Here is a 22,193-nt window from a genome sequence, read left to right on the forward strand (position 1 = left end):
CAATGGTAACTGTTTCGACTTTCGAAATGTATCATGATACCTATTTTCGCGGTGTCATTGCATAAATTTAGTTACATTTTGAACATTAATACAGTGAAGCCTCGTTAATCTGGACGGTTGCGTTTCTCAGCAAATTCGTCCGGATTGCGAATCAAGACCCAAGTTCAAGCAAGAGTTGCTTCCCTTACTATTACAAAAACGACACGAATCTGCATAAAACAAATAAGCATTTAATGTAAAGCTTATAAATCGATGAATAGCAAGTACAACAATAATTTATAGTCATAGCAAAAAGTCTTTCATTGTTGTTTGTGTTCGTTTAACCTTCCTCATTGAATTCATCACATCAATAATTTTACCGAGTGGCATCCGCATGTTGATCCGACGTGTCTCATCACGTCCTTCCTCAGCACAGGTGAGGTAATGTCTAACAAGCGATCTATTGTAGTATGCCTTGAATGTCCGAATTATTCCTGCATCCATCGGTTGAATATGAGATGTGGTATTTGGTCACATTTCGCAAAGTTAGCGAAGCACACTTGTGACTTGCAGCGTTGTCGAGAAGCAAAATCACTTTAAGTCCACGTGACCGCATCTGTCTGTCAAAGTACATTAACCAATCACAAAACAGCTCACTTGTCATCCACGCCTTTGTATTGTGGTGTCAATTCGGGAGCTTTTAATGTCTAATTAAAACAACAACCCTTAATAGCCATTTCTCAAAAGTTAACAAGAGTTCATCTTGTCAATTCCATGACACCGAGTTTTTATTGTTTATGGCCAGTTAAGTAAACATCGCCTGGGGGGTTGTTGTTATGGTTCGTGAACACGACTTACAGCATCCGGACTGTGAAGCAATTTACTGTTTATTTTACTGATTGCTTACAGCTACTTACCGTCCGGTTCCGGAAACCGAATTTACGGATTATCGAGGCAAATTAAATAGGCATAGATTGGTAACAAGCTAAAATCGTCCGGGAACCGAGACATCCGGATTATCGGAGTCCGGACTAACGGGGCTTCACTGTATTTCATATTATATAATTGTTCATGAAAAGATCAACATTTTTTATTCTCAGGGATTAAAAAGTTCTAAATTCCCATCTTTATGCATGAAAAATAATCATTTATAACTCTTAAAATATAAAAAAAAAACATGATACAATTGCAACATGCAAACAATACATAAACATATTTAAACCGATACTTTCAAAACTAAATATCAATACATAATGTATCAATAAATTGTATCATCTTAGAAAAAGTATCGATGTATCGTGGCATCCCTAGTTGCTGAAGACCAATTCCAACCCAAATCTTCACAGGTTAAAAAGACCACTGGATGAGAGACTACTGACTCCAAGCTGAACATCATGCAGTATTCCCTGAATGCTCATCACCAGGCATCGTAACAACAAGCATCATTTTATAACATTTCTGTAATGGCAAAGCCAGGTATGAAAACACTACACTTCTGCATGTTGGGCAGATGCCTATCCACCTCAGGCAGCTTAAAAAGAAGTACCATGTTTTAACATTTTTGGAATGGCAAAGCCAGTGATGAAACCTCCCAACTTCTGCATGTTGGGCAGATGCCCATCCACCTCAGGCAGGGTAACATTAAGTGAGATGAGGTGAAATTGGGTTTAACATCGTGATTGAGAATATTTTGCTCATATGATGATGTGCATGCATCTGTATGTGTATGTGCGGCTGCTTGTACTAGTCCAGACTGAAGCTGGTTTTATAGTGCTAGCTCACTGAGATACCATGCCGAAGCACGAATACCCCACTCAGACACATTATACTGACTCCGAGCCGACCAGTCTTTGTTGTACCCATTAATGCCGAGCGCCAGGCAGGGACCAACAAGTACCATATTTTAACGTCTCTTGGTATGACGCGGTTGGGGATCGAACCCGCCACCTTCCGCTCTCCGGGTGGACGATCTAACCACTACACCACTGAGGCGGTAGGTAACATTAACTCATTAAGGCCGACGAGAGACGCATATATGGGGCAAATTAATCAGCTCCTCACAGCGAGTGACGTGTTTATGGGGCAGGTAATTAGCAGTTTCTCACAGCGAGAGCCCCATACAGTCGTCAACAGAAAGCACCTCTTATTCAGCGAGAGACGCACATGTGTGTTGTACTTTTAAAAATCGCACTGTACATATTATTTCAACCAATTTAGCAGTACTGAGCAAATGTTAGCTTTTCTTACGAGAGATCCCACCTTAAGTATCAATCAGAAGTAGTATTTAAAGTGTTTTGATAACAATTGCTAATCATTATCATAGGCTTGTACAGTGTTTAGCAAATGAACGCATGTCGGCAAGAAAGAGGATTATGATGTTTTTTACAGAGGTAAGTGCTTGGTACTCTTCCTTGGGAATGGATGCTAAAATACTTCGTATGCACCTTGATTGAATTAGATGTATTGGTTTAGAGGTTACTAAAAATTATATTTCCTTCAACTACCTAATAAATAGGAAACAATATATGAAAATTTCAAGATTGATACAACTGAATTCAAACACAATAGAATAGTTTGAATTTACTTTTAGGCATCATTACGTTGTCATGTTTCATATACTGAAACATAATGTATAAACACAAGTAATTATACACCCAAGCTCAAATAGATTAAACATAATTGAACTTACTAATTTGAAGTTTACTGAATTGTAACTAGTTGTTTTCCATAATCTAAAGTTCGTAATGTTACCTAAGTGAATATAAAGTGATAAGTCGCGCCTTTGCATCGAATACATATATACATGTCAGTGTTATTACAACAATGAAATGTTTTACTACGTTTGTTACAAAAGACAGTAAGTTGTTATTCAAAACATTGTCACACATGGACAGAAGTAATATCATAAATTATTACATGTAAGCCATACAAAGGTATTTCAAGCATTTTGTTCAAGCTGTTGAAAGTTTCATGTTGATTTGAATTGTCAGTTTTCTATGCAATTTACATGAGCATTCTGTAAAACGTTTGTATTTGATCTGTGTAATTATCAAATCCGTTGCAATTATCCGTGTATCAATCAACTTCGGTCTCTATTGATCTATCGTCAATAAAAGCTGGATAGTATATCAGTTCACGGTATCGATACACATCGTATAATCATTCAAGCAGATTACAGTAATGAGATAACTGAAGGCGCCTCTTTCGACCCGTGAAATAACAGCCTCCGGTACAATGCATATGTAGTTACGTCCTTGTTGAAAGGTTTGTCCCGTGACAAGTGTAAAATAAACAGATGCGCTGTTATATCATTGGACATCTTGCTTTATGGAGTCACGCCCCTCTCTGTGATGTTTATACATGCATGCACATCTGTAATCTTATGAACCTCGTTTGCATTCAGTAAGATATAGGCACGCCCACCTTCATAAATATTGGGGGTGGGGGTGTCAACTGCAAGTTTATACACTATAATAATTCAGTATAGTGTCACCTCGTGAATTCTGTAATGCGTGTACTCTAGTTTGGATAGTCATTCAGTATCAAGGTGAAGATTATATTTACATGTACAGCAAACCATTATGTTTTATGTACTAGTTGTGTGCATAAAATGTATATGAAAGTAAATACTACCTCTACTCAGTGGTTGGATTTCAATCGCTTTGTTTTACTTATCGAAAAACACTAAAATGAGGACAAATAAACTCGCCAAAGTGACTATCTACTCCTATTTGTCTTATGTGTATATTTCATACATCGTTACCAGTGTGTATATTTACAATACACAAACTGTTACATGATAGCTTGAGTTGATAAAGCCGAAACCCAGCATATCGACTGGTCAAGGATATAGCCAATAACCAATCTCTATCCAAGCTGCTGAGTGACCAAGCGTGCTCTTCAGAAATTTAAGCCCACGACCCATCACCTGTCCTTTCCTCTGTGACAGGTATCTCATGATACGATTGGTTGCAGATAACATATGACCAGCCCACTACATTGAACAGTTGAGATACCAGAGCGTTCTATTAAAGCGGAAATTTGATAACCAATCTCTATCTGAGTGACCAAAGCGTGCTCTTGACTCTTTTTGTTTTATGATCTATGCATAGGAATATGTAGTATACATTTTGTATATGTATGTTTGTATGGTCATTTTGTATATGTATGTTTGTATGTTTTCTGCATTAAATCTGTATGAAATAAAGTGAAATGCTATGAATGTGCTTTGTGCTAGTCACAGACTAGCATTATAGTACTTTCATTAAAATAATTCGTAAACACTAGAAATGTATCAGCAAAACCGCTATTTTCGTCGAAGATAATAAAGTATGAAAGTAAATTCTTCTTTACAGTATGTCATTGTCATAGATGTTTTGTAAATTTAAATCTCACACAATGATATAAGAGAGAGAATTTAGACAATCAGGACTTGTTTGTAGTCGTACAAACAAGTCCTGATTGTCTAATTGTGTCGTAAAGATATATGTTGAAAGAAAGCAGGTGTGAATACATGTCGTGTATTGCAAGCTTTATGTAATTTTATTGCAAGTTTCTCTTGTAGACCTTTTGTCGGCTTGTACATTTATATTTTATCACAATATGCATACACATGTATTCTTTGTATGTAACAGATGAGACACACGTTAACAAATTCATCCTGTGATCCCGGAAACCTGCCAGGGAAATCAGGTGTGACTAGCACTAATTAGTCTCGGCACAGAGAGTTGGCAATCAGTGAGGGCTTCCAGGTGTTGAGTAGTGATGGGGCTCCCGGGCTTAATGAGTTAAGTAGCATCTTGTAACATTTTGAGAATGGCAAAGCCAGATATGAGACCACCAAACTTCTGCATGTTGGACAGATGCCCATCCACATTATGTGGCATAACAACAACTACCATCTTTTAATGTTTCTGAAATGATAAGGCCTGGCTTGAAACCATCAAACTTCTGTACATTGGGCAGATGCCCATGCACTTCAATGCTCAGTCTCACGCAATGGTAACTGTTTCGACTTTCGAGATGTAGAACCTGATGGGTGAAAGAAATCTGCATTAATGTCCTCAACCAAAGCTACAGAAATCAGACCCAATTATAGATATGGCTATAGTCTGTCGTACAGACCCTGAAGCAAATATATCCAAGAAAGCCCACACAAGTTTAGAAAATGTGGCAAGTCTAGATTTCCTCAGCTTCAGGAAATGAAGAAAGTCTCAGGGCTCGTTTTCATTATATTTTATATTTTTTTACTATGAACTTTTTTTCAGTAAAATATGTTCATTTCAGAGACTAGTTGTTAGTCTAATATGGCTACTGCAATGTGAAAAGGATCTTGGTGTTTGTGATATCGTGCACAGAATTCAAACAAGGCGATTGACTGTGGAGCAAGTCGTGGGACGTAAGCTCATTGTTGCGATTTCAAGAAGAGTGAACTATAACCATGTTTGGCATTTGCCATTCAGAGATACAAAGGATGCTCTTTGTCCAGACTCTTCAAGTGTGTGAACGGTTCTTTTGACAGATAGCTCATAACATGTCAGTCATTTTCTCCAGTGTTGTAGTGCGGGTCCACTAAGGTACCATACTCCAGTTAACATGGACAACCCATTCAGACAGAGTATATTGACTCTGAGCCGACCAGTCGTTATTTTATCTTGTGAATGTCAAGCGCCAGACAGGAGCACAAGTACTGTCTGTTATCCCCTTTTGTATGATGCAACCAGGGGATTCAGCCTCTTACCTACCACTTTCTGGGTAGCTTCTCATTGCACATAGATGGTAGAACATCTTTCTCTTACAAACTATCAATTTATTACCTTTGTCGTGTCCAGAACTACTTTTAAATTGCTCGGCAATACTATGGCAATAACTTGGTAAAGATTTCAGAACAAATATCATACTTGTATCCTTTATTCTTGCCATTTGAAAGATCAACCCAGTATTCGGGTGGGTGGGTAGCCTAGTGGTTAAAGCGAAAATCGAATCGGGTTGTATCCTTGTGTGAAGCCCTTTCTGGTGTTGCCATTTGATTGGCTAAAAATTGTAAAACCAAACTCAGTCACCCAGTATTTACAGTATTCCATTTCCCTGTAATAACCAAATTTTTACCAGTAAAACTTAACCATGGATCACTAATTTGTGCGACTGTCATTGTTAGGGACTGGCTGGTGTACCTTGCAAATATATGTATGTATGTATGTATGAACTGACACGCTGCTTTGTAACTGCATTATAGATTTTCAGATTACTAAAGATGTTTGCTTCTGACCTGCCATATAACCATGGGGCTTCCCCAGTCTATTTTTAGCCACACAGCCTGGAACCAAAGTGTACAACATTATGTTTTGCTTTTGTTCCAGTTCACTTCTTACAATGGTGGGGAAGCAGAAGAGTCTTTAAAACTATTTTACACCCAAACAGAGCACCACAGGCAAAACAAAACAGAACCATGATGAATTGGAAAATTAAGCGAGTGAGCACAAGAGATACAGTATGTGTGCCAAGAATTCTAAAATTGTAAAGAACACAAAACTTGAAACACATTTGCTTGAATGGATTTTGATGGCTATAGCGCAAAGAATAAACTCAATGTGGACCTGCACAATGTACTGCTATGTACCGAGGACTGGGTGAACTTATGAGGGACTGATTGGTTCTATTGAGGCCAGTACTGGGGAGTTTCAAAAGCTGTGGAACACTGTGACCTTATGGAAATGTAACACAAGGAAAAGAGAATAATGAATTATAGTACATCGTCATGGTGACAGCATTGCATCACTTAAATTTAACTCAGAGATTTGATAAACCTAGATCCCTTAAGTAACTACAACTGTTATAATCTCAAGAGGTCAGTATACCTACACTAAATTTTCAAGAGGTGTAATTGGAACCACATTTTTTTATTTGGCCTGTCAGGAAGCCAGACAGGCACAAGCATGGGGTGACTATGGAATATGACATGGTGTTTTAGGAATACATCTCTGCACTGTCTGCTTATTTTAAAGGTGAGGAAGCCAGACAGGCACATGCATGGGGGTGAATACGGTATATGGCGGCATGGTGTTTTAGGAATACATCTCTGCACTGACTGCTTGTTTTAAAGGTGAGGAGGCCAGACAGGCACATGGAATAGCATCACACATCACTCTCCATCAGAGGAATAAAAACATTTATCGTCTGTCATCGATAACATTCTTCAGATAACACCATCTTTGTTTGATGACAATGTGTGGTGACAACATTCACAGAAAGATTATTTTAATATAAACTAAACCATGAATATTGATACAGAACTGTTTGAAAAGTAAATGCTCACAGCACACATAAAACTCTTTGAAACCCTGCATCAAAGTTAAATCAGAGATCAAATTGACACATTCACTGCTCCTAAAACTGAGGATCACAACAGATAAACATGCTTGTTTCAAGACGCCATTTACTTTGCAAACATGAACAAATTACAATACTTTAAAAGCTAAACATAACTCTTATTTTTATATGAATTTAAAACTTGAACTAAACCCGGACATTGATCATTAAACTGCACAGAGCCTGCAAATGTCTGCCTTCATGTCATTAAGATTGGTTTATAACAAAAGCAAAGCTAATAATCTTGGACTCCATCTTTCCAAAGGAGCCAAATATTCCAAGGATTTGAATTGGGATTTGAATGAATTTTGTTGAATGTTGCCATTATTATAGAGATCCTCACTTCATGTCCGCTCTGGCGCCAAACCGTTTATCAGAAGTTGGTTCATTCTTGCATCTCTTAATCAACTTAATTCTCTAACATGAGATGAAGTGAACTGGGTTTTAACATCGGGTTCAAGATTTAACATGCAGGCTGTGTGTATTTATGTGGCTGCTGGTTGAGTGAGTGAGCGAGTGAGCGAGTGAGCGAGTGAGCGAGTGAGTGAGTGAGTGAGTGAGTGAGTGAGTGAGTGAGAGTGAGTGAGTGAGTGAGTGAGTGAGTGAGTGAGTGAGTGAGTGAGTGAGTGAGTGAGAGAGAAAGTGAGTGCATGAGAGAGCGAGTGCATGAGTGAGTGCGTGAGTGAGTGAGAAAGCTGGGTTTTACACCACAATATATTTAACAGTATTCCAGCAATATCATATTGAGGGACACCAGAAATGGTCTTCAGCGTGTCATGCACACGTCTTAACCACAAGACTATGCCTACCGCCCCTGTATAAGTACTGACTTAGATACTGTTATGGTCTTCGTCCCTGGCGATACAATGTTGCAGTTTGACAAGGATACCCCACCCAGACACATACAGAATCCAGCTTGCTTGGTATTTGTTTCATCCCCTGAATGCTGGGCCCACTGACTGACTGACTGAGTTTGGTTTTACGCCGCTTTTAGCAATATTCCAGCAACATCACGGCAGGGGACACCAGAAATGGGCTTCACACATTGTACCCATGTGGGGATTCAAGCCGGGTCTTCGTCGTGACGAGCCAATGCTTTAACCACAAGGCTACCCCACCGCCCCTGGGACCAGGGCACCAGGCTGGGTAACAACAAATGCCATCTTTTCACATCTTCGGAATGCCCTGGGACCAAACAATCAAACCTCATTCATGTCCCATTTATTTCAGTGGGCAATCTCCACTCAGTGGTAACTGTTTTTACTTCTTTTCTTGTTTAATCCCTTTCATGCCAAACGCCAACCAGTGCCTCCTTTCACAAAAGCTAAGGTGATCATAAGTCACTAAGGTAACCTTAGTGCAATGTTTAAGAATGGGAGTTATGGTTAACCTTAGTAAAGGTTGCTTCGTGAAAGGAGCCCCAAATATGTGATTGAATCGTAACAGCCCTGATAACAACAAGTACCATATTTTTATTTCTTTTGATTTCATGCATCCATGGTAGAATTGGTCTTCAGCAACCCATGTGTATTATAAGAAGTGACCAGGTAGTCAGACTCACTGACTTAGTTGACATGACATCATATCCAGTTGTGAGAGGATGCTCATTATGCCAATCACTGGTTTGTCTCATCCAGACTTGATCATTTACAGACTGCCATTATATAGCTGTAATGTTGCCAAGCTGACGTTAAAGTGAAGAAGAAGAGTGAGTGAGTGAGTTAAGATTTAAAGTCACATCGGCAATATTTCAGCCATATCGTGACTAAAACTAGTTCTAAATGCATAATACGTACATATAATATATACAACCCTGTCAACGAAGGACAGTAAAAGCACTAGATTTATATATAAATATAATCACAGATTGAGTTTAAACTAGCTAGCATATATTTTTTTAAAAGTAGAAAATCATTTTGGACAATACAATGTAGATCACAATGCTAGGGACCATGGGGACTTACAGTGCCTTTGCTACCTGCATGGACCCTAATTGGATTTACATCATCCCTTCAGCCGCTGGCATTTGTAGGACAAGTTTAGCCAAATTTTAAAGGAACAAATATACTACGTTTAAAAATCGGGTAAGCAAAAATTTAACTTTGAAGAAGAAGAAGAGTGAGTGAGTGAGTGAGTATGGTTTTACGCCGCTTTTAGCAATATTCCAGCAATATCATGGCGGGGGACACTAGAAATGGGCTTCACACACTGTACCAATGTGGGGAACGAACCCGGATCTTGATTGTGACGAAAGCAAACGCTTTAACCACTAGGCTACCCCAAAGAAGAAGAAGAAGAAGAAGAAGAAGAAGAAGAAAATTATTTTATTTTGGTGTGACACACTGTAAAACACTGACAATAAAAATACACAAATATTATATACAGTGTCCGGCCAATATGGCTTATGAGACACGCAGGGCGCCACATACATATAAATAAAAATGAGGAATATCACAGTTCATATTGTTACATATACATAATATGGAAGTTAAACAAAACATCTTTTCATAAGAGGAGGAGTTGCTGATGTAGGACTTGCCATCTTTGCCTAAGGGTGTTAGGATATGGGAGAGGTACTGGACGGTGTTGTAGAACACTGATCCTCTGGAGCATACAAGTATTCTGGCTTTAGGTGGGTTCTTGTGGATCATAACTGTAACAGGGCTCGATTTAGGAGATGTTAACCCACTTGCACCAGGTGCGACCTAAGATAGAAACCTAGTTGCACCAGTCAAATTCCAGTTGCACAGTTATTAATGCAATATGTAATATCAGAAATATGCTGTTGCATTATGTACAGTCCGTTTGAATCAGAAACGGACCGATGAATTGCAAATTTTATCATTGTACAAAATTGCCACATAAATATAAATAGTACACGTTTATCATTTACTAATACCCAACAGCTTTCTTATATTTGAAAATTTTCCGGACTCCATCAAAAAGTTCTTTAAGAAGCTATCATTTAAAATTTTGACACAGTACACCATTTTGTTACACGAGGAAGGAGTGCAGAGAAAGGGACAGCCAGGTGTTAGAGAAGCACGTGCACAAGTGCCCACCAAGTTATTGATTCATTAGCCTGTGCTGTGCCGTCTCCATCCTTTCTGAACACCTGGCTGTCCCTTTCTCTGCACTCCTCCCTGCAGTAACAAATAGTGAACTGTGTCAAAATTTTTAATGATAGTTTCTTAAAGAACTTTTGGTGGAGTCCAGGAGAAAATAGACTGGGAACACTGTATAGACTTGGAAACACTGTATAGACTGGGAACACTGTATAGACTGGGAACACTGTATAGACTGGGAACATTGTATAGACTTGGAACACTAGACTTGGAACACTGTATAGACTGGGAACACTGTATAGACTTGCAACACTGTATAGACTGGGAACACTGTATAGACTGGGAACATTGTATAGACTTGGAACACTGTATAGACTTGGCAACACTGTATAGACTGGGAACACTGTATAGACTGTATAGACTGGGAACACTGTATAGACTGTATAGACTGGGAACACTGTATAGACTGGGAACACACTGTATAGACTGGGAACACTGTATAGACTGGGAACACTGTATAATCTGGAAACCCTGTATAGACTTGGAACACTGTATAGACTGGGAACACTGTATAGACTGGGAACACTGTATAGACTTGCAACACTGTATAGACTGGGAACACTGTATAGACTGGGAACACTGTATAGACTGGGAACACTGTATAGACTTGGAACACTGTATAGACTGGGAACACACTGTATAGACTGGGAACACTGTATAGACTGGGAACACTGTATAGACTGGGAACACTGTATAGACTTGGAACACTGTATAGACTGGGAACACACTGTATAGACTGGGAACACTGTATAGACTGGGACCACTGTATAGACTGGGAACACTGTATAGACTTACAACACTGTATAGACTGGGAACACTGTATAGACTGGGAACACTGTATAGACTGGGAACACTGTATAGACTTGCAACACTGTATAGACTTGGAACACTGTATAGACTGGGAACACTGTATAGACTTGCAACACTGTATAGACTGGGAACACTGTATAGACTGGGAACACTGTATAGACTGGGAACCCTGTATAGACTTACAACACTGTATAGACTTGGAACACTGTATAGACTTGCAACACTGTATAGACTGGGAACACTGTATAGACTGGGAACCTGTATAGACTGGGAACACTGTATAGACTGGGAACACTATAGACTTGGAACACTGTATAGACTTGCAACACTGTATAGACTTGCAACACTGTATAGACTAGGAACACTGTATAGACTGGGAACACTGTATAGACTTGGAACACTGTATAGATTAGGAACACTGTATAGACTTGGAACACTGTATAGACTGGGAACACTGTATAGACTGGGAACACTGTATAGACTGGGAACATTGTATAGACTTGGAACACTGTATAGACTTGCAACACTGTATAGACTGGGAACATTGTATAGACTTGGAACACTGTATAGACTTACAACACTGTATAGACTTGCAACACTGTATAGACTTGCAACACTGTATAGACTGGGAACACTGTATAGACTTGGAACACTGTATAGACTGGGAACACTGTATAGACTTACAACACTGTATAGACTGGGAACACTGTATAGACTGGGAACATTGTATAGACTTGGAACACTGTATAGACTTGCAACACTGTATAGACTGGGAACACTGTATAGACTGTGTAGACTGGGAACACTGTATAGACTGGGAACACACTGTATAGACTGGGAACACTGTATAGACTGGGAACACTGTATAATCTGGAAACCCTGTATAGACTTGGAACACTGTATAGACTGGGAACACTGTATAGACTGGGAACACTGTATAGACTTACAACACTGTATAGACTGGGAACACTGTATAGACTGGGAACACTGTATAGACTAGAACACTGTATAGACTTGGAACACTGTATAGACTGGGAACACTGTATAGACTGGGAACACTGTATAGACTAGAGACACTGTATAGACTTGGAACACTGTATAGACTGGGAACACACTGTATAGACTGGGAACACTGTATAGACTGGGAACACTGTATAGACTAGGAACACTGTATAGACTTACAACACTGTATAGACTGGGAACACTGTATAGACTGGGAACACTGTATAGACTGGGAACACTGTATAGACTTGCAACACTGTATAGACTTGCAACACTGTATAGACTAGGGAACACTGTATAGACTTGCAACACTGTATAGACTAGAGAACACTGTATAGACTGGGAACACTGTATAGACTGGGAACCCTGTATAGACTTACAACACTGTATAGACTAGGAACACTGTATAGACTTGCAACACTGTATAGACTGAGAACACTGTATAGACTGGGAACCCTGTATAGACTGGGAACACTGTATAGACTGGGAACACTGTATAGACTTGGAACACTGTATAGACTTACAACACTGTATAGACTTGCAACACTGTATAGACTGGGAACACTGTATAGACTTGGAACACTGTATAGACTGGGAACCCTGTATAGACTGGGAACACTGTATAGACTGGGAACACTATAGACTGGGAACACTGTATAGACTGGGAACCCTGTATAGACTTGGAACACTGTATAGACTGGGAACACTGTATAGACTTGCAACACTGTATAGACTTGCAACACTGTATAGACTGGGAACACTGTATAGACTGGGAACACTGTATAGACTGGGAACACTATAGACTTGCAACACTGTATAGACTTACAACACTGTATAGACTGGGAACACTGTATAGACTTGCAACACTGTATAGACAACACTGTATAGACTTGCAACACTGTATAGACTGGGAACACTGTATAGACTGGGAACACTGTATAGACTGGGAACACTGTATAGACTGGGAACACTATAGACTTACAACACTGTATAGACTAGAGAACACTGTATAGACTGGGAACACTGTATAGACTGGGAACACTGTATAGACTTGCAACACTGTATAGACTTGGAACACTGTATAGACTTGCAACACTGTATAGACTTGCAACACTGTATAGACTGGGAACACTGTATAGACTGGGAACACTATAGACTTGCAACACTGTATAGACTGGGAACACTGTATAGACTGGGAACACTGTATAGACTTGCAACACTGTATAGACTTACAACACTGTATAGACTTACAACACTGTATAGACTTGCATGGGCTAGGATATATTTGTCTGTATCCCACACTCCTTGAACTTTATAAGCTAACTTTAAAGACCAGCTTTCCCTCCCAGCTGCAGACCAGGCTCCTCCCTTCCTTCATCCTCTCAGGTTTGATAATACTCAACACCTGGTCTCAATATGTCCGGTCCACAAACTCAACTGCTTTAGTTTGATTCATTGTTCAATTGTAAGGCTAAAAATACCTATGGGTATTGCTCTTTCAAACAACAGGCAGGGGCAGGGCAGGGCAGGGCAGGCAGGGCAGGGCAGGGCAGGGCAGGGCAGGGCAGGGCAGGGCAGGGGCAGGGCAGGGCAGGGCAGGGCAAAGTATATGTTGAACTTTACAGTAAACATTTCCCTCAGCTTGTCTTTACAACAGGTTCTTTTCATTTTTTCTTTTTTTTTTTTCTACAGATGTTTGACAGAAAACCTAGACTGGCAACACAGTCAAGCTTATAGTGCTGTTTGGAGTGAGTGAGTGGAGTGAAATTGAGAGAAAGTGAGTTAAGTGGGTGGGTCGGGTTTGAGTGAGTGGGTGGGTTTGAGTGAGTGAGAGTGAGTGGGTTTGAGTGAATGAGTGAGTTTTATGCCAGGTATTATTCCAACATTCAACAATGAAGGTCACAAGAATGGGCTGTACCTATACGGGGAATAAAACCAAGCGTCTTCGAATTACAGGCGACCACAAGGCTACCAACTGCCGAAAAGTGACATCATTTAGAAAGATTTTTTAATATAAACAGATATCTGTGAAAATGAAAAATCCTCTTTAAAAAATAATGTTTTTAATTAAGATTAATGCTGCATTGATCGGGTCTGGACCGACAATCCAATGACTGACATGTGCATCTGTTTAGACAATTGGTAAATGATGACATGTATCAACTTCATTTCACCCAGCAGTGAATGGGTACCCAGTAGGACGATATGATAACAAGCATAACCTTCTCCACACAAACACAATCTTGATCATATCCATTCAACAGCCTCTTATGACAAGCACAGAATGCTAGGGACCTATAGTTTTTCCCGGAATGAACACAGGGGTTAAACACCATTAACTCATTAAGCCCGAGAGCCCCATCACTACTCAACACCTGGAAGCCCTAAGCTGATTGCCCCTCTCTGTGCAGGAGACTAATTAGTGCTAGTCACACCTGATTTCCCCTGGCAGGTTTCGGGGATCACAGGAAACTGTCTAGTCGTACAAACAAGTCCTGATTGTTTAATTGTGTCAGTAAAGATATATGTTGAAAGAAATCAGGTGTGAATACATGTAGAGTGTATTGCAAGCTTTATGTAATTTTATTGCAAGTTTCTCTTGTAGACCTTTTGTCGGCTTGTACATTTATATTTTATCACAATATGCATACACATGTATTCTTTGTATGTAACAGATGAGACACACATTAACAAATTCTCTCTCTTATATCATTGTGTGAGGTTTAAATTTACAAAACATCTATGACAATGACATACTGTAAAAGAAGAATTTACTTTCATACTTTATAATCTTCCCCGGCGAAAATAGCGGTTTTGCCGATACATTTCTAGTGTTCTGAATTATTTTAATGAAAGTACTATAGCGCTAGTCTGTGACTAGCACAAAGCACATTCATAGCATTGCACTTTATTTCATACAGATTTAATGCAGAAAACATACGTGACCATACAAACATACATATACAAAATGTATACTACATATTCCTTGCATAGACATAAAACAAAGGAGTCACGTGATAGGGCTGCATCAAATTTCCCGAATAGAGCGTTCGGTATCTCAACTGTTCAATGTAGTGGCTGGTCATATGTTATCTGCGACCAATCGTATCATGAGATACCTGTCACAGAGGAAAGGACAGGTGATGGGGCGTGGTGAAATTTCTGAAGAGCACGTTTGGTCACTCAGCAGCTTGGATAGAGATTGGTTATTGGCTATATCCTTGACCAGTCGATATGCTGGGTTTTCGGCTTTATCAACTCAAGCTATCATGTAACAGTTTGTGTATTGTAAACATACACACTGGTAGCGATGTATGAAATATACACATAAGACAAATAGGAGTAGATAGTCACTTTGGCGAGTTTATTTGTCCTCATTTTAGTGTTTTTTCGATAAGTAAAACAAAGCGATTGAAATCAACCACTGAGTAGAGGGGTAGTATTTATTTTCATATACATTTTATGCACACAACTAGTACATAAAACATAATGGTTTGCTGTACATGTAAATATAATCTTCACCTTGATCTGAATGACTATCCAAACTAAAATTACCGCATTACAGAATTCACGAGGTGACACTATACTGAATTATTATAGTGTATAAACTTGCAGTTGACACCCCCACCCCAATATTTATGAAGGTGGGCGTGCCTATATCTTTACTGAATGCAAAGCGAGGTTCATAAGATTACAGATGTGCATGCATGTATAAACATCACAGAGGGGCGTGACTCCATAAAGCAAGATGTCCAATCATATAACGAAGCGCATCTGTTTATTTTACACTTGTCCACGGGACAAACCTTTCAACAAGGACGTAACTACATATGCATTCTACCGGAGGCTGTTATTTCAAGGTCGAAGAGAGCTTTCAATTATCTCATTACTGTAATCTGCTTGAATGATTATCGCATAATGTATCGATACCGTAACTGATATACTATCCAGCTTTTATTGACGATGGATCAATAGAGACTGAGTTGATTGATACGCGTGATAATTGCACGGTTGATAATTACACAGATCAAATACAAGCGTTTTACAGAATGCTCATGTAAATTGCATAGAAAACTGACAATTCAAATCAACATGAAACTTTCAACAGCTTGAACAAAATGCTTGAAATACCTTTGTATGGCTTACATGTAATAACTTATGATATTACTTCTGTCCATGTGTGACAATGTTTTGAATTACCAACTTACTTTCTTTTGTAACAAGCGTAGTAAAACATTTCATTGTTGTAATAACACTGACATGTATATATGTATTCGATGCAAAGTAGCGACTTATCACTTTATATTAAGCAGGTAACATTACGAACTTTAGATTATGGAAAACAACTAGTTACAATTCAGTAAACTTCAAATTAGTAAGTTCAATTATGTTTAATCTATTAGAGGCTTGGATGTATAATTACTTGTGTTTATACATTATGTTTCAGTATATGAAACATGACAACGTAATGATGCCTAAAGTAAATTCAAACTATTCTATTGTGTTTGAATTCTTTGTATGTCCTTGAAATTTTCGTATATTGTTTCCTATTTATTAGGTTAGTTAGAAGGAAATATAATTTTAGTAACCTCTAAACCATTACATCTAATTCAATCAAGGTGCATCACAGAGTATTTTAGTATCCATTCCCAAGGAAAAGTACCAGGCACTTACCTCTGTAAAACATCATAATCCCCTTTCGCCGACGTGCGTTCATTTGCTAAGCGCTGTACAAGCCTATGATAATGATTAGCAATTGTTATCAAAGTACTTTAAATGCACTTCTTCTGATTGCTGGAATTGGGATCTTTCGTAGAAAAAGCCAACATTTACTCCAGTACGAGTGGTTGAAATAATTTTGGAAGTGATTTTAAAAAGTACAACACACATGTCGTCTCTTCTGAATAAGAGGTGCTTTCTGTTGGCGACTGTATGTGGCTCTGGCTGTGAGAGCTACTGCTAATTACCTGGCCCGATAAACCGTCACTTTCGCTGTGAGGAGCTGATTAATTTGCCCCACATATATCGTCTCTCGGCCTTAATGAAGTCTGGGTACAGTAACGACACCTGCTGATAGTGTTATTATCATTTGTCAGACAGAGTGTTAAGTCAACTTGAGATCACAAGCTACATGCACTTTGAATCAACAGATCAATATGCATGTCCATGCTATCACATGCTGTTCTGACACATGATGATACTAGAGAGGATTTCATATCAGTAAAAATACCTACTCCACATGTCAGGTCGGTTATTTGAAGTCGACACAAACACAAATTCATTGGTGGCAAATTTCTTTATTGTACTAAACTTTAGGTACCAAAATAAAACAAAATGTTGCGGTTTCCGATTACTCCTCTTTAAAAATTTAGGGTAGGTAGGTCCAGATTATCATCTTTTTGTACATATTTTCAGAAGTAAAGAACAAAGTAATAACACATTTTATCAATGTGTAATTGTTTATTCTAATGAAGCTTGCGGCCAACATATGTGACTTTCTCTATCAAGAATGACTGATATCTGTTGGTTCCAGGAAAAACAATGGTATCTGAAGCAGTTTTATTTTATTCATTCCGCTGAAAAAAAGATTGGGTCAGCTACCAGAATTCAAAGGTCGGTTAGCAGAGTAATCGGAACCACAACATTATTTTCTTGTAGGCCTTATGAGTTCATGAGTTTATAAGGGAGTGTGGTTGAGGGGGATAGTGTCGTTAGGTGGGAGTGAGTGAGTGAGTAGAGGTGAAATGGGGTTTAACATTCAGACTGAAGAATATTTAGCTCATATGATGACGCGTATGTGTGTGTATATGTGGCTGCTTGTACTTAAAGCTCCAGACATAAGCTGGTTTAATAGTGCTTGCTCACCGAGATTCCATGCTGCAGTTTAGCATGAATACCCTACTCAGACCGCGTTATACTGACCTCGAGCCAACCAGGCCTTATTGTACCCATTAATGCTGAGAGCCAGGCAGTATGGTATGCAGCTGGTCTCTTCATCATTGAGATGTAGAGTCTGAACCAAACAATCAAGTGATACTCATGAAGCCAGTCACTGGGACTGTCTGGTTCAGTCTCTATTGTTTACAGCCTGCTGTCATACAGCTGAAATGAGTGAATGAGTGAGTTTAGTTTTACGCTGCACTTTCGGCAATTGTCCAGCTGTAAATAATCTGATCTGGGCCAGACAATCCAGGTATCATCAGCATGAACATCGATCTACGCATTTGGGATACGATGACATGTGTCAACCCAGTCAGCGAGCCTGACCACCTGACCCTGCTAGTTGCCTCTTTAGGCAAAAGCATGGGTTACTGAAGACCAATTCTAACCCGGATCTTCTAAAGCGAGTCTACAGCTGAAATGTGGCGGGAGAGTTGTTACAGAACACAGCGACACAAACGGCTGTGAAAAGTATACTGTTATTTATCACCCAAAACTGTGTTCCACTGGAGATATTGCTTGTATGAGATTAAAGCGACATGTCCTAGGAGATATCGCTTTGACAGTAGATGTCATCAATCACATGACTCACAATGCTATGACGTCAAAACCTTACGACGTCACAATGCTATGACATTGCTGCACTGCAAGTCTAATGGCAGTACCGTGTTCAGAGATGTACATTTTTCATTGAAAACTAATGAAGAGTGATTTTTTATGACAACACACACACATATATGGCCGTGGAAAGTTTACTGTTATTTATCTTACCTTCATGTAAAATACTTTAATTTCATTGGTCAATGACGCTTTAACACGTTTCTGCGTAACCCCTCCCAGGAGGGTGACAACTGGAAAAAATATTACCCGCTACCACGGTAACTGCCAAACTCTCCACCGAGAAGCTGTATCGCTAACAATCATATGGTGTCATAATATGACGCATGCAGTGCACAGAGTTTGAAAACCATTCGATTAGCTGTTTTTGAGTTCACTGTGTAAACATTTATTTAACTGACTTTCATTGCTTTATTTAAACTATTTTATACATTGAATTCTTTGCACACTCAACTTAAACATAATTAAGATTAACTAATCTGTCAGGTATTTATATACAAAAACAAAACAACATATATAAACTATGTGCTATTCACACAGAAGAGTTGTTTAACAATGTAACAACGATGTAACAACATTGTAACAACAAACACAAAAAGAGAGATAATCACCATCACCACATGACCATTATCGCCTTCGACAGTTGTAAGAAGACATAACTCTCTTCCTCTCACTGACAGGTGCGACTAAACGGAATAAATCAGTCACTCATGTCCGACGTTTTGACACGTGTATGTGACCAGTGTTTGAAACTGTCCGGGTTCACACTATATCGTCAACCGGCACTGCAACACGAACAAAACACACCTTCCACTATTCCACTCCAGATGAAGGCAGTTTCGAAGCACATGTGCACTACAAACTTGGCTCCAACACAATAACAGTTAACCGAACTTCGCTGTCGTTTCCGGGTTGAACATTTCGAACCGTCCCAAACGCGGTATGTGTCTATTTCGATGTGTTTCAACTAGAAATCTCGGTAATAAACTCATACGACCCTGTAATCAACATATAACGGCTTACCTCAAGTGTTGAGAGCTGTCGACAGAATAGCCACTGTAGACAATTAGCTTGTATTACACGATCCGGCTTTCGGTCGCCTGTCAACAACACCACGATTTGTCCGGGCCGTTGTCATTCGGAAATCCTCGGGTACCGTAGTCATTCGATAAATTATGGCATTTCCTTCGGGTCGTGCTTGTGGTTGGTTGTGTTCGTCAATACCGTTTGATCTATAAGACATCCAAGTATCTCCATTTGAAGGGGACCTCATGACAGTATTAACACGTGTAATCTTATCAACAACAACAGCACGAACCCAATTGTATTCTTCTTTACAAGGCGAACCTAAAACGAATCGCATGGTATCTTGTTACTGGATTTGTTAAGGCCAGACCTTTGATTATTACTTGGTTAACGGATCCGCCGACCGTAAATTTTGCTATAAAGTGGATTTTTTTAAATCCATATTTAAATACCGCCGATATATAAAAATATTAAAAAAAATAATTTAAAGATCCACTTTATTGAAATCGACTTTCTATTGTAGCATCGTTGCAAACAAGACCCTGTACTCTGGACAGATATTAAAGTGACTTTATTAATATGGACAACAAGAGTTAGTTTTGTAAACCCTATTATAGTAGGAAATGAAAACACCTGGGTACCTGATGGCATATTCTATTATTTCATAAACAGCCTGGTGAATGCCAGTAAGGGGAAAAAAATCTGAAATAGCATTTTTAAAAATGACATTTTACCACTTACCGACAGGAATACTGCTGTAAAAAAAATCCGTAAACCAAGTAATAAAAAAAGTGTGGCCTAAAGTCCTGTTTTATCTCTGAATAACACAAAGAACAAAGAAAAACACAGAGGGTATATAAAGAATTATGCAGTTAGCTGCGGACACAATACCCAAGAACTGCACCCATTCCTTAGTCTGTCTCACAGTCCCTGAACTACATTATTTTCCCTACTGCCAAGCCCTATCTGCAGTGCTAAAGCCCTAAATAAAGCAAGTCTAGATTTCCTCAGGTTCTGCTGGTCTCCCTGGGGCTCCTTTTCAATTTAAATGGGCTTGTTTGTTACTATCCAAATTATATATATTCAGAGACTAAGCATTAGTCTACCATTCTTTCTGTCTGATATCATACAGTGAGTGACGCGACTGTCAAGGGAAGTACAACGCTCAGCTATGTGGTGTCCATCTTGAAAATTGCAATGGGGCGGTTATACGAATGCTTAGTCCCTAAATATATATAATTATGACAGTAACAAATAAACCCTTTAAATTGAAAAGGAGACTCCAACGAGATGGAGATTCTGAACCTGGAGAAATCTAGACTTGCTTCATTCGAGCCTTTAGCGATGAGGGAGAGCTTGGCATTATGGAAAATAATGTGATTCAAGGAGTGTGAGACAGAGTGGGGCGGTGCGACTCGTGCCCTTATGTGCAACTAAGTGAGTGAGTGAGTTTAGTTTTACGCCGCATCCAGCAATACATGTATTCCAGCTATATGGCGACGATGTGTAAATTATCGAGTCTGGACCTGACAATCCAGTGATAAACATCACATTACCATCGATCTACGCAATGCGATGACATGTAATCAACTCCGTCAGCGAGCCTGACCCACCCGATCCCTAGCCGAGAGCCGCGATGCGGTCCTATACAGTCAAGACATGACCCTGCATCGTGGCTACCCGATCCGTTAGTCGCCTCTAACGACAAGCATGGGTTACTGAAGATCAATTCTAACCCGGATCTATGTCGGTATGTTTATTGAGAGTAATCACCTAGCGTTTCACTGATATACAGCTGATGTAAACAAAGGGGTATGAACGACCTCAAACGTACTTAGCGCTGACAATTTACATAGGCCTGATCCATTCACACCACGCGCGCGCACACATATGAGTAAAGTTAGTTTTACGCCGATGTTTTGCAATATTCCAGCAATATCACGGTGGGGACACCAGGCATGGGCTTCAGACATATTACCTATGTCGAGAATCAAACCCGGGTATTCGGCGTGAAGCGCGAACGCTTTAACCATTAGGCTACCTCACCGCCCTTTCACAGAGAAAAAACACACAATACACATATACACGTATGGCAATAACACACGTACGCGTATATGCACAGGCAGAAGAGGAAAACACATGCCATGTACACACACTACACAAAAAGACTGACAACACGTACATACACAGTCGTACATACATACACGCACGCACGCACGCGCGCGCTACACACACACACACACACACACCCCTTATCAGACAGGCAGATATATGACTCTACAATATGGTCTTAATAGAGAGTGTTGTTACAAATAGGACACAATC

The 22,193-nt window shown here is 39.4% G+C and overlaps 1 protein-coding gene across 1 annotated transcript in view; it reads right to left on the reverse strand.

Annotated features, from left to right (window-relative positions):
• The window catches only part of LOC124253861 (neuropeptide FF receptor 2-like), a 256,788-nt gene extending 236,828 nt beyond the window's left edge, over positions 1–19,960 (reverse strand). The window contains exon 1 of the mRNA XM_046687709.1: positions 19,866–19,960. The gene's annotated coding sequence lies outside the window, so the exon portion shown is untranslated. The remainder of the gene's footprint in view (positions 1–19,865) is intronic.
• Positions 19,961–22,193: the final 2,233 nt, after the last annotated feature.

This window comes from Haliotis rubra, unplaced genomic scaffold (genome assembly GCF_003918875.1).
Source record: "Haliotis rubra isolate DU_JTF1 unplaced genomic scaffold, ASM391887v1 Scf556, whole genome shotgun sequence".
In the NCBI taxonomy this organism is placed as follows: domain Eukaryota; kingdom Metazoa; phylum Mollusca; class Gastropoda; order Lepetellida; family Haliotidae; genus Haliotis; species Haliotis rubra.